Raw genomic sequence first — 16,632 nt, forward strand, 5'->3', positions numbered from 1 at the left:
CGATCGAGCGATTCCTTCGCTACTGATGCTAACTGAAGCCGATCGATGCTGCCTATGGATGAACAGTGAGCGTTGCTGGGGGGTTTGGATGAACAGTTCCCGGTGGGGGTGGATGAACAGGGCCCCGTGGTGTTGCCTCTGGATGAACAGGACCCCGATTGATCAAGACGGTTGGGGCTGGATGAACAGGACCCCGTGGAGGGCTGGATGAATAGTAGACGGTGGAGGGGGTGGATGAACAGTAGCCCGTGGAGGGGTGGTTGAACAGGAGCCCATGGAGAGGGCTGGTTGAATAGTAGCCGGTGGAGTAGCGCGCGGTGGAGGCTGGATGAACAGGAGCCCGAGGATGAACAGTCGTAGGTGGAGGCTGGAGGAGGTCGATAGTGGATGAACAGTAGCCCGTGGAGGCTGGAGGACGTCGACAATGAAGATGAACAGTGTCCCATGGAGTCCCGTTTTGCGGTACGCCACACCCCTCCCGATGAACAGGACCCCCGTTTCGACCATAACGCTCCAACACAAGTCCGTTTTGTTCGTTTTACGGTACGCCACACCCCTCCCGATCAAAAGGACCCCATTTCAACCATAGGAGGTCCAACACAAGTCCGTTTCCTCCGTTTTGCGGTATGTCAGACCCCTCCCGATGAACAGGATCCTGTTTCGAACGTGGTCGGTCGAACACAAGGTCGTTTCCTCCGTTGCGCGGTACACTAGGCCTCGTTTCCATCGGCTGTTCCATCCAAGCCATCCTGATGAACACGACGACGCATTCAGTTCCGACCCAGAAGTTGGCTCCCCATGAACACGACAACTACGCTGTTTCTTCGATCCGACCACGCCATGTACACGAGCCCTGGCCGTACGTATGCGCGAGTAGGTGTTAGAGACCCCACCTGTATGTACGTATGTGGCTGTATTTTCTTTCTTGCACACTGGCCGCTGTACGTACGTGTACATGCTACATGCGCGCCTCTACTATGACACGTGCGCGCTTCTATACGACACATGCGCACCTCTACATCGACCAGTATGTACATACACGTTCGTGACCAGAATGACAACGCTACATACGCTTCGACTGGGTGGATCCCAACTGTCAGGCACTTCCTTGCGTGCGAAGATGTAGCTGGTGAGTCCCAGCAGTCAGGGGGTGAATCATTTTTTTGCCCGTAATATGGACGCACTTCCTTGCGTGCGAAGATATAGCTGGTAGGTCCCGGGAGTCGGGGGGAAACATTTTTTTCGTGAAATATGGTGGCCTCCGATGGGTCCCTGCTGTCAGGTGGAGGAATCATTATTTTCCGCGTAATAAGGAGGCACTTCCTTGCTGCGGCCGTGGACCCAGCTGTCAGCCTCTCCATGTACAGTCCACGTCCGATGGAAGTCGTTCCTTGACCACGTTGACCACGCCGTGCCAAGAGCACCAGGGTGGTGGATAACGGCGAGGCCTAGGAAGGGGACGACACGGAGCCGGGGAACACGCGGTAGTGGAAGCCCGCGCGGAGAGGAGTACGAGGGTTCACTGGTTCGGCTGTGGTATGAGGCTGCCGTCGCCGCAGGGCCTGGCCAGCGGTGGGAATAGTAGGGGGTGGTCAGGCCTCCGCGGCAGCACAACCGACCACGGGAGGCAGGAGCATGCGGCACGACCGGCACTGCTTTGGGTGGCTAGAGCAAGAAGACCAAAGGTTGAAAAAGCACTATGGTCGTTGGATGGACATCGTACGGTCACTGGAGCTAGAATCGTTCATATTGACTAAGTTGACAAAGCCCTCCGTCCCCGTCAACTTAGTAGGCCCACAAGGCAGCCTCCCACCAAGGAGGGTCCAAACTAGCAGGGGGGTATTCATTTTTTTGTGCGTAATGAGGAGGCACTTCTGGTGGGTCCGAGCTGACAGCGGGGGGGGGGGACGTTTTTTTCGTGAAATACGGTGGCCCGTCAGGTGGCTCCGAGCAGTTAGGGGGAAACATTTTTTCGCGAAAAACGGTGGCCCGTTCGGTGGGTCCTTGCTGTCAGGTGGAGGAATCATTATTTTGCGCGTAATAAGGAGGCACTTCCTTGTGGCTGCCATGGACCCAGCTGTCAGCCTCTCCACGTACAGTACTCTTCCGATGGAAGTCGGTCGTTGACCACATTGACCACGCCGCGCCGAGAGCACCACGGCGGTGGACAACAGCGAGGCCTAGGAAGGGGATGACGCGGAGCCGGGGAAGACGCGGCAGTGGATGCCCATGCGGAGAGGAGTACGAGGGTTCACTGGTTCGGCTGCGGTGTGAGGCTGCCGTCATCGCAGAATAACAGGGGGTGTGGGTGAGTGGAGCGATGGCATGGCCATCGGTGGGAGTAGTAGGGGCGGTGAGGCCTCCGTGGCAGCACAGCCGTCCACGGGAGGCAGGAGCTGGCGGCACGACCGGCGCTGCTTTGGGCAGCTGGAGCAAGAAGACCATAGGTTGAAGAAGCACTACGGCCGTTGGATGGACATCATACGGTCACTGCAGCTAGAATCGTTTATATTGACTAAGTTGACAAAGCCCTTGGTACGCGTCAACTTAGTAGGCCCACAGGTCATCCTCCGAAACGGTGCGCCCCAGATGTTAGGGGGAGGAATCATTTTTGGGCGGTTGAAGCTAGAATATCCAAGATTGAAGAAGAAGCACGACCTCCATTGGATAGACATCCAACGGCCACTTCTTCTAGAACCGTGTGTTGACTATAATTTTTTTTGACTGGTGAAAAAACTGTATACCTCAAGGTACAACATCAGGGATAAACAGCAGGTCCGGCTTAGATAATAGCCATACATGACGACCAAAATTTAAAGATACAACAGCTTTGGCAAGGTTATGTGCTCCATAATTGTGATCCCTCTTCTCATGTGTAATCTGGGCTTCAACAAACTCCCGCTGCTTCTCCTTTATGTCACCAATGATCATGCTATTTCGGCCCAAATAACCTCCCTGAAGATTCTTGACAGTAGCTAAGCAATCAGTAGCAAGCTGAACTTTTTGCAGGTGTAGATCATTTGCAGTGTGTTGACTATAATAAGTTGACAAAGCCTTGCATACGCGTCAACTTCTTTTTTAGGGGACGCGTCAACTTAGTAGGCCCACAAGTGTGTGGCAGAGAACTTATAGCCCATTTGCGATTTGTAAGAATGTACAACCCATTTTTGAATTCTAATGGAATTTACTACAACCCATTTACAGTTTGTTAAAAGTACATCCCATTTTCTAGCTAGGACAACGATTAATAATTTCAACCAACCGTTCAAGACAGAATTCAATAAAATTTCCCACATTTTGATGGGATCCGAAATATTTTTAGCCCGAAATTTCTAGTCAGATTAAATACAAATTTGTATTACGTAAAAATCCAACGAAACATTGCGCGCGCAACAATTAAAAATTAAGATTTTCAAAATCCATAAATAATATTTTATAAACTAATTTCGTGTTTGGTGCTTTTTTTTATAGTTACTGCCCAGTTTTTATAATTACATCCCATTTATTATTTTATAAAGCCCATTTTCCTGTTAAGCCTAATGCATCCCTCCTAGGAAAGATTTGCAGCCCAGCAGGGTGGAGAATAACAAGTTGACCTTGCCTGGGTATTCCTAAAAAAACGTATAGCTGGGCTAGCCATTTTCATCTTGAGAAAAATTAATATCTGGCCTATGCTAAACGGGCCATAGCCCGCCCAGTTAATACCCTGCTCTCCTCTGAACAACAATGAAAACATCACCAATAAAAACTCTGCGGTGCTCACGCCTCAAAAACACAAATACTTCCTGAGCTGCTTGGTCCCAGCTGTCGGTCGCACCTTGTGAAATTCTTTCGTTTATATTGACTACATAGGTTGACAATGGTGTGGAACCGTGATGTCAGGAAACCAGGAGGAAGCAAAAAATATATAGTTGTACATAATAAGGAGGCACTTGCGTATGTAAGGCTATGGCCCTAGTGGGTCCCCACTGTCATCCTGTCATAATAAAGTCATCTCCTAAATCCTCATGTTCGTTGACCATGTTAACAATCACTACAGGAAACAGGCAATTTGCCGTCTGTGGATCACAGACGGCAAAGACCTAATTCCAGACGGCAAAGACTTTGCCGTCAGGAAGCAGACGGCAAAGTCAGACGGCAAAGATAAGTCGGCAAAGAATAATTTGCCGTCTGCTATTTGTCGGGATGACGGCAAAGACTTTGCCGTCAGTCAATAGGGTTTGCCGTCAACTGACTAGCCAGACGGCAAAAATATGCCAATAGACGGAGCAATCGCGCTAACGGACGGCGTCAAGTACTTTGCCGTCAGCTAGTCTATGTCTTTGCCGTCATCCTCTTATACCCAGACGGCAAAGCTAATATTTTTATTTAAAAAAATGAAACAACAGTACAGGTGCAGGGGCTGTAGATGGCCAAAGGCGTAGGGAAAATCTTTCACAGCGATGACAAAAGAATGGATTTTTACATAATAGAAGTACTCTACTTACATAGTACTATATATCCATCATCACAGTATTTACATGATATAATTTCTCCATTTACACGATATAACATCACAAAAAAAATTATTACAAAATTGATGAACTGGCCCTTGCCAGCGCAGATCTGAGAGCAGGCCTCGAGCTCGAGGAGGCGAACGGTGGTCTTCGGGAGGATTTGGCCATGGCTCCATGGAGCCCTGGATCGGGAGGAGGATCCCTCTGCTGACTCCGGCTTAGGCAGTGGCGAGGCAGGGCCAACCAGGCAGAGGTTGTGCTGCAGAGGAGCTCCGGCGAGCTGTTGACAAAGCAACGACGCCGCCGTGTCGAAGGGCACCGGCGGTTGATGAGAAGGGGAGAGCCATGGGCTCGTGGGCGAGGAGGAGGAACCCGTGCCGGCGAGGGGGGGTCGACCAGCGATGGTCGACGAGCAGGGAAGGAGGAGGCACCGGGCCGCGAGCGGGGAGGAGGAGGAGGAGGACCCAGCGGCGGCCTCCGGCTCAGGTGACGGTGAGGTGGGGTCGAGCGGCGACGCTCGACGAGCAGGGAAGGGGGAGGCGCCGGGTCGCGGGCGGGGAGGAGGAGGAGGAGGACCCAGCGGCGGCCTCCGGCTCAGGCGACGGCGAGGTGGGGTCGAGCGGCGACGGTCGACGAGTAGGCAAGGAGGAGGCGCCAGGTCACGAGCGAGAAGGAGGAGGAGAAGGACCCAGCGGCGGCCTCCGGCTCAGGCGACGGTGAGGTGGGGTCGAGCGGCGAGGGCTGACAAGCAGGGGAGGAGGAGGAGGATCCCGCTCCATCCTCGGCTCAGGCGGCGGCGAGGCGGGATCGACCGCGGCGGTTGACGAGGAGTGGACGAGGAGGAGGCCTGGACCGGGCGTGGGGTGTGCGGCAGGGAAGATGTGGATCGAGGTAAGGATGGGGTTGGCATGGGAGAGATCGTGGTGGGCCTTAGGGATAAGATAGAGAGAGACTGATGGGATAGGTGGGTGGAGCGCGCTTGGTGAGAGACACGGGCGGGTGCGGGCAGTGCAGATCACGCCATGTCATCGATCCGTGGGATCGATCCGTGTGTTGTGCTATCTCTTTGCCGTCTGTGATTTTTTTACAGACGGCAAAGAGCTCTCTTTGCCGTCTGTAAAAAAATCACAGACGGCAAAGGCTTTTCGCCTTCTGTAAAAAAAATCACAGACGGCAAAAAATCTTTGCCGTCAGTTGTTCTTTGCCGTCAGCCGCTGTAGGCAAAATTAGTCTTTGCCGTCTGGCCCGACGAAATGCTGACGGCAAAGAACAGTACTGACGGCAAATCTTCTGTTTCCCATAGTGAATGCTCAGCGCCACAACGAGTGCAACAACTCGAAGGACGACGGACAGGGCCTCACGGGCCCTACGCATGGTCTCATACAGCGCCCACTGCTCATTCAGGAAGCCAGGATCATCAGACACCTATGAGCACCTTCGAGAGACTGAGACAACATGAAACGGTAAGGCTGCGCTTGGGAGCTCTGGTTTGTTTCACACCTGTATTAAGATACAAGTGTAATTTACTCCTCATCGGAAACAACGCATAAAATACAGGCGTAATGAAACAGAGAGCCCGAGGTCTATCAGTAAAATCGGCGGGTTACGCGTGTAATTTGAGAGACTAGTGTATATTTTACTAGTCGAAATCGACCAACCAAGCGCTTCGCCCGAGACCATCTTCTTTTAATTACAAGCTCTGGTTTTACAAGCGGTTTTGGTTGGAAAACGACGATCCAATCACGGCCTAAGATGATGAGTTGGTCGGAAGATCATATGGCTTCACGTCTAACCTACCCGACTTGTCGTATAGGCTATGAATGAAACATAAGACGATGAACTTCTTAAGCATGGAAACAACATAAGAGGATGATCTTCTTAACAAGCAAATCACTGGCATTAGATCGACATGCAAAACAATACGAAGCATTATTCTCAGGAGGCACGATGAACAGCTCGTGATAGCTCATGCCACAACATTCCAAGCTCAACTTTGTAATCAAACACAAGGCTTGGCATTACATAGACAATATTCAGAACAAACTCTTAAAATACCATACATAAGTCAACATTCATTTGACTATGCATCTCAGCAGAGTAACTATTTACTTCTAAACTTAACATAGGAATAGGGAAAAACGATCGACGCCGCTCACAGCAAAGGGCGTCCCACTCAAAAATATCAAATGCATGTCTTCTGGCTAACATCAATGAGAAAATTTTGACAAGTTTTTCCAATTCCAATATATTAAACTAATGTCTTCTTGCTAACATCAATGATTAAACTTTGACAAGCTTTTCCCATTCAAAATATGCAATGCCTATGATTGTGGAGTCTTGTCATGGCTTCTTGTACTTGTTTGGGCACTTTTTGCCCAGTGCACTCCATGTGTTGTAGAGTTGCCTATGCTCTCTCCAGACTAGTCATGTCACTGGCGTCGACTAATACTCTGTAGAGCTTCTTGGCCATTCCTTCTGTAATGTAGCGCAAACAGTGACTGATTCTTTCTACAAAGTGGAACGACCAACTGGACCCAGTAATGCAACAGTTTGCCTTGGACACATTGGCTCCTTTTGTGCAGTTCAACTAAAATCAAAGTCGGAATAAAACCAAGCTTTAATTTTGATATCCTTGTAAGCAACAATAGGCATAAGGGAAACAATTACTGAGAAATAACGGTTGATGACTTGTACTCCCAGAAGAAAAGCATCTACTAATCTACCTTATCTTAATGGGAAACAAAGCAGGAGAGTAGCAATTCTCCAACAGTGTGACTCATTCATATTGACTGAGACATTATTTTAACAATGCCTTGTTTCAACATGTATAAAGACCGACAAAGCAGAAAAGTACGATTCCTAAAACAATGCGACTGATTCATTTTAACAGAGACATTATCTTAACAATACCTTGGTTAAACATGTAGAAAGAACTACAAAGCAGGATAGTCCCATTCCTAAAACAATGCGACTGATTTGTTTTAATAGAGGCAAAAAAGGAATCAATTACTGGCCAATAAAGGAGGATGAAACATGCGGCCACAAAAATGGTAACCCCGCCAATCCCTAACAAGTGTTGCAGTTTTGAACTAAGATTCAGTAGTTAATTAATTCTGAGAGTGGCATTGCTTAATTTTACTAGCGGCATTAGATTAACAAAAAGCATAAATAGTTCCAGGGGAGAGTGGGCACAACAACAGCATGTGCTTCCATCTACTTATAAAGGGGGTGATGCAGAGTTTTGTTGTAACAAAGAAACAGGCACCATGTCTGGGTTGGAACAATTTTTGCTCACTTAATGGTAAAAGAAAATAGTTCAATAGCTTCAATTCAACATTTATCCAAAACAGTACCAATACAAGTAGCACAACATCTCAAAGCACATTGCAGCATCATGTGGATGAAAGTCAGTATTGACCTTTCTTGACCAAGATTTGAAACAGCTCGCGAGGAAGACTGGAAACATATCCCAACACATATATGAAACCTCAATCTCCTTTTGTGCAGTTCCACCAAAATTAAGCAAAGTCGCCGGTGTGACATTCAAGTTGAACTACACAAAACATTCTTAAAACAAAAGTGTTTCACGTAGCGAAGCAAAATGTCGCAATAGCAACAAGTTGAATAGATATCCCAGTTTAAACAGAGGCAAAAAGGGAATCAATTACTTGCTAATAAAGGAGGATGAACCATGCGGCCACAAAAATGGTAATCCTGCCAACCCATAACAAGTGTTGCAGTTTTGAAATAAGATTCAGTAGTTAATTCTGAGAGTGACATTGCTTAATTTTACCAGCGGCATTAGATTAACGAAAAGCATAAACAATTCCATGGGAGAGTGGGCGCAACAACAATATGTGCTTCCATCTACTTATAAAGAGGGTGATGCAGAGTTTGTTGTAACAAAGCAACTGTAACATCCCAATTTTCAATTTGGATGTTTATAATAGATCATTCATATTCATCCATGATTTATGCATTTTTGCCCCATTTATTTTATTTGATTTTTTGATCGAAAGAACATTATGCAATTCAAGGACCGAAAGAGAGAATTGGAAGTTTCCTTAAATCCAATTTTTGAAGATTCTTTAACTTCAAAATTTGGAGTTTGGATAAAATTTGGTTTCACTAAATTCATTTCCTTTATTTCAAAAATAAAATAAAGAGAGAAGATAAAATGACTTCTTCAAAAATAGAAGGAAAATATTGTAAATTGAATTTGGAATCAAAATATATTTGTTGGGTTTTATTTGCAATTTATTTTATTTGTTTAGCAAAAATGTTTATTTTTGAAAACTTGCATTTTAGGCCCGATAAATGTTCACAAGGTCATATATAAGACCATATAATTATGTGAAATTTTCTGGGATTTTTAGGCTAACTTTTATTTGTATTTTCGGGGTTTCCTTTGCTTCTGTAAAAAAACGTTTTAGAAAAACGTGGGAAGCCTAGGCCCAAGGAAGGCCCAACCTTCTTCACAGGTCGTCTTCAACCTCCTGTACGAGAGCAGGAAGCACGTACGCATCACTCCCACCCAACGCCCCACCCCCTCCCCTCCACTCCCTCGCTCCAAAATCGCTCTGAACGGAATCCCCTCGCCTCCCTCGACCCTTTGCCCTCCTCAGTGCGCCTTGGAGTCGCCTGTAATGGCCATTACGAGGCAGAGAAACAGCCACCATTAAACTCCATTGTCTGCTCGAATTCTGACCTCCCCAAGCTCTATATAAAGCACCCCCGGGAGCCCCTCTAGCTCCTCGTCCGAAGCCCTCTTATTTCTTGTATATCTTTTTGACTATAGATCCGATTTAGTTGATTCTTTTTCCTACTAGTTCATAAAAATCTCCTCTATCCAGGGAACCAAACGAAAAATATTTTTGAAAATTTTAAATTTTGGATTCAAACAGATCTGAATTCAAACTTCGTTAGGCCGTAACTCGAGTTTCGTAATTCGGTTTTAGGTGATTCTTTTTGCAGATCGAAGCTAGTGACTTGTACTTTATGTTAAAACCAAAACCATTTAATTTTGTTGTCGTAAAATTTTCGTTCTGTACAGAATTTTTTTGGATGTTTTGGAGTTTTTCAAAGTCTTTCATTTGTTTTCTTTTTGGATCTTTGCTTGATTGCTTATGTATGTTATTGCTTGCTGACGCTAGATCATCCGGAGTGCGAAGCTTGATACTACGAATCTTTACAGTTCAACAAACGTCAGCAAGGCAAGTTCACAGTTTGATCGTAATTTTTCTAATACCCAGTTTTTACTATGCATTAGTTTAACCCTCAAAGATTGCACGGATAGGATTGGGAACATGTGGATATGCTATGTAGTTCATGTGGTAGGAACCTATGACCTTCTCCATAATGGCATTTTAATTTAGTAGTTAATAAAAATGTATTCCTTTGTTGTAGGGTAAAATTGGCTTTATGCAAAAATTAAACTTAGAGCCTTTACCAGCTAAATTTGCATATAGAGATAGTTTTTTTTATTATTCTAAGGTGTGAAATTGCCAGCATATTCCATGTGCTGACCTACACGGCTGCAACGTCTCATGTTGTAGACTTTTTCGACGAGGATTAAAGGTGCGATAGGTCGTTGTTCTGCACTCAGTTTGCCGTGGAGTTGGATGGACTCATTTACCTTCGATGCTTCCGCAGTTATTTTGTTTTAGATGGCCTTTGGCCATATTATTTTAATAAGTATTCTTTTGAGGATCTCGATGTAATAAAGTGTGTGATTGAACTCTGTTATAATTCCTCGAGTACTGTGTGTGTCAGCATACCGATCCAGGGATGACACGTAAGCACAGAGACTTCGATCCATTTGGGTCAGGTCGCTACAAGATGATATCAGAGCACACGTTGACTGTAGGACGCGACCACTAGGAAATAGAAAACCATAGGAAGAAAACTCTATTTTACGACTTCCTTATATATCGGATGGTCTATACTCTTCTCTATTCATTTCCATCTCTTCTCCACTTCAATAAAATAGTTGTTGAACCCATCACCAAGTTGCTCAGTCCAATGAGACCAGACTTATGAAGACATCATTGACGAAGAAGAAGAAGCTAGAGTTGACTTGATTTGAGAAGATTTAGTTCAGACCACCACTACCAAGTTGAGTCCAACGAATGATTGCGGTAGTATGAAGGGATCATATCTCTTATGGATATGACCTTACCTGTAGGTTTTTGTTTGTGTGGTGTGATCTGTGTGAATTGCTTGATTTGAAATTTTCTTGCTATCATAAGCATATGGGTAGTGATTTCTCTCATTGGGCCCTTATTCTATTCTAATTTCTCAGCCACTCTAAACCTAACAGATGCCTTCAAGACATGACCCGGAATTCCCACCGGAACTTACCCAGTTGATCCAGAACTAGAATGCCCTCATGCGGCTACTCATCCAAAATCAGAACCAGAACAACAACAACCCACCGCCACCACCCCCGGTCGACAACCTTACCCGTTTCCTGAGGTTAAACCCACCAGTGTTCTCTAGCAGCACGGAGCCGATCATTGCAGATGACTGGCTTCGCAAGATCGGAAGAGAGCTGACCACCGCAGGATGCAATGACGCTGAGAAGGTGCGCTTTGCCGCACATCAACTGGATGGACCAGCAGCCTCATGGTGGGAGAATTACACCACCACATTCCCCATAGCCAATGTGACTTGGGATCAGTTCTAGCAGGCGTTCCGTACCGCACATGTTTCAGCCGGAGCTATGAGTCTGAAGAAGCGTGAGTTCCGCAACTTACGCCAGGGAAATCGTTCTGTTGGTGATTATGTGGAGGAATTCAGCAAGTTATCCAGGTATGCTCCCGGAGACATGGCCGATGATGCCGCTAAGCAGGAGAAATTTCTGGAGGGACTAAATGATGATTTGGGACTTCAGTTGAATGTGGCTACCTTTAACAATTATCAAGAGTTGGTCGACAAGGCTCTCATTCTGGAAGGCAAGCAGCAACAGGTGGAGAATCGCAAGAGGAAGTACGGAGAGGGAAAGTACAACTCTGGTGTTCAGCAGAAGCCTCGCTATACCCGTACTCGGGAAATAATGGATCAGGATCCGGCAAGTATGGTGGACACACTCACCATAACCATGGAGGACATTCACATCATGGAGGGAATGGTCACAACCATAATGGCCATCGGAATGGCAATGGGAATGGAGGAAATAACAATCAACATCAGTCCAACCCCGCTACACCGGCAAAGAAGGATCTGAGCCACATTACCTGTTTCAAGTGCGGGAAACCTGGACACTACGCCACCGATTGCCCTGAGGCGAAGAACGGGAATGGAAATGGAAGCTCTGGAGGCAAGAAGCCCAATCCTTTCACCAGAGGACAGGTGAACCATGTCAATGTGGAGGAAGTTTATGACCAGCCTGACATCGTTGTTGGTAAGTTCTTGATTAATTCATTTACAACCCTTGTTCTTTTCGACACTGGTGCATCGCATTCATTCATATCAAGGGGGTTTGTGGATAAGTTTAAGTTGCCGACCGTAGCCCTTAAGTCACCTATGTTAGTGAGTTCCCCAGGAGCAGAGTATATGGCTAGTCGGGGATGTTTTCAGTTGCCATTTACCATAGGGAGTCACGTTTTTCCCATAGACCTTGTCATCCTAGAATCACAAGGATTGGACGTAATTCTAGGAATGGACTGGCTATCCAAGTATGAAGGGAATATTGATTGTGCCCGTAAGTCGATTCTTCTCACCACCCCGGAGGGGAAATGGATCAAGTATGTTTCGAGGCATACACCAAGGAGGACTCAAGTGAACTCTCTTTCGGGAGTTGTTCAGGAGGAAGTACCAGTTGTGAAGGATTATCCCGATGTATTCCCTGAGGAATTGCCCGGCATGCCACCGGATCAGGACATAGAGTTTTTGATCGAATTGTTACCAGGCACCGGACCAATATCCAAGAGACCGTACCGGATGCCCGCAAATGATCTAGAGCAAATTAAGAAGCAGATTAAGGAATTATTGGAGAAAGGTTATATTCGACCGAGTTCATCGCCTTGGGGAGCCCCAGTGCTTTTAGTTGAGAAGAAGGATGGAACCTTGAGAATGGTTGTAGATTACCGTGCGCTAAATGAGGTGACGGTTAAGAACAAGTACCCTCTGCCAATGATCAATGATTTGTTTGACCAGCTACAAGGAGCAAAAGTTTTCTTCAAGATCGATCTTCGATCAGGATATCACCAGCTGAAGATTCGAGAACAGGATATACCCAAGACAACTTTTACCACGAGATATGGGCTTTATGAGTATACGGTCATGTCTTTTGGTTTGACTAATGCCCCTGCCTATTTTATGAGTATGATGAATAAGGTATTCATGGAGTTCTTGGATAAGTTTGTTATGGTATTCATTGATGACATATTGATTTACTCGAAGAATGAAGAAGAACACAAGGAACATTTGCGCTTGGTTCTAGAGAAGCTTAGGGAACATCAATTATACGCAAAGTTCAGCAAGTGCGAATTCTAGTTGAAGGAAGTCGGATTTCTCGGACATGTTATATCAGGAGAAGGAATAGCAGTAGACCCCTCCAAGGTTGAAGCCGTTACCGAATGGAAGGCACCCACCTCAGTTGGAGAGATTCGCAGTTTTCTTGGACTTGCAGGATATTACCAGAGGTTTATTGAGAATTTCTCCAAGATCGCGAAGCCCATGACAGAGTTATTGAAGAAAGACACTAAGTTTGTTTGGACCGACGAATGTGAGGCCAGTTTCCAGGAGCTAAAGAAACGTTTGGTCATAGCCCCAGTGCTAATTCTTCCGAATATACGCAAGGATTTCCAAGTATATTGCGACGCTTCTTGTCAGGGACTTGGAGGTGTTCTTATGCAAGAAGGAAGAGTTGTTTCCTATGCCTCGCGTCAGCTTCGACCTCATGAGCGGAATTATGCCACACATGATTTGGAGTTAGCAGACGTAGTGCACGCACTCAAGACCTGGAGACATTTTCTTATTGGAAATAGGTGTGATGTTTACACAGATCACAAGAGTTTGAAATACATCTTCACGCAGAAGGAGTTGAACCTCAGGCAGAGAAGATGGTTGGAGCTCATAAAAGATTATGACATGAAATTGCACTATCACCCAGGAAAGGCCAATGTTGTGGCAGATGCATTGAGCCGCAAGAGTTATGTCAATACTCTCACAGCAGGAGGACTACCTCAGGAGTTAATTGATGATCTCAGAGATCTTCGATTGGAGATAGTACCACGAGGTTTTGTTGCCGCAATGGAAATTCAATCCACTTTGTTGGGAAAGATCTGAGAAGCCCATAAGTTAGACAAAGGTATTGCGGAGATAAAGGGAAGGATGAACCAAGGAAAGGCAGAAGGATTTCGTGAGGATGAACATGGAACCTTATGGTTTGAGCAGCGTATTTACGTGCCAAATGACCCAGAGATCAGGAAATTGATTCTTTAGGAGGCTCATGATTCGCCTTATTAAATACACCCGGGTAACACCAAGATGTATTTGGACTTGAAGGAAAGTTTCTGGTGGACAAGTATGAAGAAGGATATTGCCGAGTATGTCGCAGTATGTGACGTATGTCAGAGGGTTAAGGCAGAGCACCAGAAACCAGCAGGATTACTTCAGCCTTTGCCGATACCAGATTGGAAGTCGGACAAGCTTGGCATGGACTTCATTACAGGATTACCCAGGACTCGATCAGGCTATGATTCTATTTGGGTAGTGGTTGATCGCTTGACTAAGGTAGCTCACTTCATCCCTGTGAAAACTACATATACAAGTGCTAAGTTAGCCAAGATATACATGACTAGGATTGTATGTCTGCATGGAGTTCCGAGGACCATCGTATCAGATAGAGGAACACAACTTACCTCAAAGTTTTGGCATCAGTTACACGAAACTTTGGGTACCAGGCTAGAGTTCAGTATAGCCTTTCATCCGCAGACAGATGGGCAGACCAATAGAGTCAAACAGATTCTGGAGGACATGTTGAGAGCTTGTGCACTAGATTATGGATCTAGTTGGGATGATAATTTGCCATACGCAGAATTCTCATATAACAACAGCTATCAAGCTAGTTTGAAAATGGCCCCTTTCGAAGCTTTGTACGGAACGAGGTGCAGGACACCATTGATGTGGGATGAAGTTGGAGACCATAAATTATTCGGACCAGATTTAATTAGAGATTCAGAGGAGAAAGTCAAGTTGATCCGCGACAGACTCAAGGTAGCCCAATCCAGACAGAAGAGTTATGCTGATACTAAACGCAAGGAGGTAACCTATGAAGTCGGAGACAGAGCATATCTGCGTGTGTCACCACTTCGAGGAGTTAAACGATTTGGAGTCAAAGGAAAGTTAGCACCATTGTTTGTGGGGCCATACAGAGTTTTAGAACGCATGGGTGAAGTTGCCTACAAGTTGGAATTACCAGATGCCTTGTCAGGAGTTCATGATGTGTTTCATGTTTCCCAGTTGAAGAAGTGCCATGTCGAGATGGCCAATATTCCTTTGAGAGATATAGTACCACTTGAGGCCATACAGTTGGATAGTGATCTGACCTATGAGGAGAAGCCCATCAAGATTCTCGAGACTGCAAGCAGGGTTACCCGCAGCAAGGTCATAAAGTTTTGCAAGGTTCAGTGGAGTCATCATACTAAGGAAGAAGCCACCTGGGAACGAGAAGAAGACCTCCGACAGGACCACCCACACCTTTTTGCTAGCCAACCCGAATCTCGAGGGCGAGATTCATCTTAAGGGGGGTAGGTTTGTAACATCTCAATTTTCAATTTGGATGTTTATAATAGATCATTCATATGCATCCATGATTTATGCATTTTTGCCCCGTTTCTTTTATTTGATTTTTTTGATCCAAAGAACTTTATGCAATTCAAGGACCGAAAGGGAGAATTGGAAGTTTCCTTAAATCCAATTTTTGAAAATTCTTTAACTTCAAAATTTGGAGTGTGGATAAAATTTGGTTTCACTAAATTCATTTCCTTTATTTCAAAAATAAAATAAAGAGAGAAGATAAAATGACTTCTTCAAAAATAGAAGGAAAATATTGTAAATTGAATTTGGAATCAAAATATATTTGTTGGGTTTTATTTGCAATTTATTTTATTAGTTTAGCAAAAATGTTTATTTTTGAAAACTTGCATTTTAGGCCGGATAAATATTCACAAGGTCATATATAATACCATATAATTATGTGAAATTTTCTGGGATTTTTAGGCTAACTTTTATTTGTATTTTCGGGGTTTCCTTTGCTTCTGTAAAAAAAACGTTTTAGAAAAACGTGGGCAGCCAAGGCCCAAGGAAGGCCCAACCTTCTTCACAGGTCGTCTTCAACCTCCTGTACGAGAGCAGGAAGCACGTACGCAGCACTCTCACCCAACGCCCCACCCCCTCCCCTCCTCTCCCTCGCTCCAAAATCGCTCTGAACGGAATCCCCTCGCCTCCCTCGACCCTTTGCCCTCCTCAGTGCGCCTTGGAGTCGCCTGTAATGGCCATTACGAGGTAGAGAAACAGCCACCATTAAACTCCATTGTCTGCTCGAATTCTGACCTCCCCAAGCTCTATATAAAGCACCCAAGGGAGCCCCTCTCGCCCCTCGTCCGAAGCCCTCTCCTTCTGGAGTTTTTCCCTCTCTCTAACCTCTCCAATTGCTCGCTGGAGTTCGCGAATTCTGGCAACCTTTCACCGTGTGTACAGGAAGCAATCTATAACCACAAGTTGTTTAAGTGGTTCACCTCATCGTCCTCTACACCGTCCTGCGCGCATCCTTCGCCGAAGCACACCGGAGCCGCCTTCTTCCTCGTCTCTGGCGACAAGTCCGGTGAGCACCCAGCCAGCCAATCACAGAGCGCCACTTGTCTCTGGCCGATTTGTTTTTCTTTTTCAGGAACTTTTCCAAATTCAGATTCTTTACCAAATCTTATTTCTTGTATATCTTTTTGTCTATAGATCCGATTTAGTTGATTCTTTTTCCTACTAGTTCATAAAAATCTCCTCTATCCAGGGAACCAAACGAAAAATATTTTTGAAAATTTTAAATTTTGGATTCAAACAGATCTGAATTCAAACTTCGTTAGGCCGTAACTCGAGTTTCGTAATTCGGTTTTAGGTGATTCTTTTTGCAGAT

The sequence above is a fragment of the Triticum aestivum genome, chromosome 3B (assembly GCF_018294505.1).
Source record: "Triticum aestivum cultivar Chinese Spring chromosome 3B, IWGSC CS RefSeq v2.1, whole genome shotgun sequence".
NCBI lineage: Eukaryota > Viridiplantae > Streptophyta > Magnoliopsida > Poales > Poaceae > Triticum > Triticum aestivum.